The 878-nt window shown below is 42.6% G+C and overlaps 1 non-coding gene across 1 annotated transcript; it reads left to right on the forward strand.

Moving 5' to 3' along the window:
• Positions 1-258: 258 nt before the first annotated feature.
• trnas-aga (transfer RNA serine (anticodon AGA)) lies at positions 259-340 on the forward strand. The gene has a single exon. It is a non-coding gene; the product is annotated as a tRNA-Ser (tRNA).
• Positions 341-878: the final 538 nt, after the last annotated feature.

The raw sequence follows: 878 nt of genomic DNA on the forward strand, positions 1-878 counted from the left end.
AGAAGCTAAATACCCGATCCAAAGCCAATGGTTGGGGCAAAAAAACACTTTTAATTAGATTGGCTTCCCGGGGCAGCAGCTCCGCTCTGGGAATGAATCAGAGGGAGCGGCGGCGTGTGGCTCCTTGTGACCTGGGGTGACCCCTCGACACGGACTGCAACATTCGGAATCCGAACGTATGGTGTCGCAACATTCCAGTACCTGTTGTACCAACATTCTCTGACTACAGTAAATGGCAACTAAGTAGCTTTCGTATCAGTAGTCGTGGCCGAGTGGTTAAGGCGATGGACTAGAAATCCATTGGGGTCTCCCCGCGCAGGTTCGAATCCTGCCGACTACGGTTTGATTTTATTAAATAATATAAATTATTATTTTCTGCGGCATTCTGTCTTTTGACACAGCTTTTGAAAAATCAGCATGACCCAATTATTTCCAACAAGCGCAGAATCGACATTATGATTACTTTCAGCTTTTCTAAAACACCCACTTTGTCAAAACAAGTCCGAAGTTCCCTCGCATCTTTTCGCTTTCTTTGTATTGACTTTTTAGAGCCATCTGCTGAGAGAATCGTTTTCGGCGTCCTATAAAATTTGTGAATAGGGACCATTGTTTATTCAGCAAAATTTAAAAGCAACTTGGTTTAAAATTGCTGCATTTCTTCAAAGGCAATTTGCAAATTGAGTGCTTCCCCCTACCGAGTCCATAATATATAGCAACATAATTCATGTACATTCAGAAGCCTCATGTCCCCATTGCTTCTTTTGCCAATCACTTTAAACTTGCTCCCTTTCGTTCTTCATCCTTTCATGAGTGGGGACAGTTTCTCCCTATCTATTCTGTCCAGACCCTTCATGATTTTGAATATCTCGATCAAATCT

This window comes from Heterodontus francisci, chromosome 26 (genome assembly GCF_036365525.1).
Source record: "Heterodontus francisci isolate sHetFra1 chromosome 26, sHetFra1.hap1, whole genome shotgun sequence".
NCBI lineage: Eukaryota > Metazoa > Chordata > Chondrichthyes > Heterodontiformes > Heterodontidae > Heterodontus > Heterodontus francisci.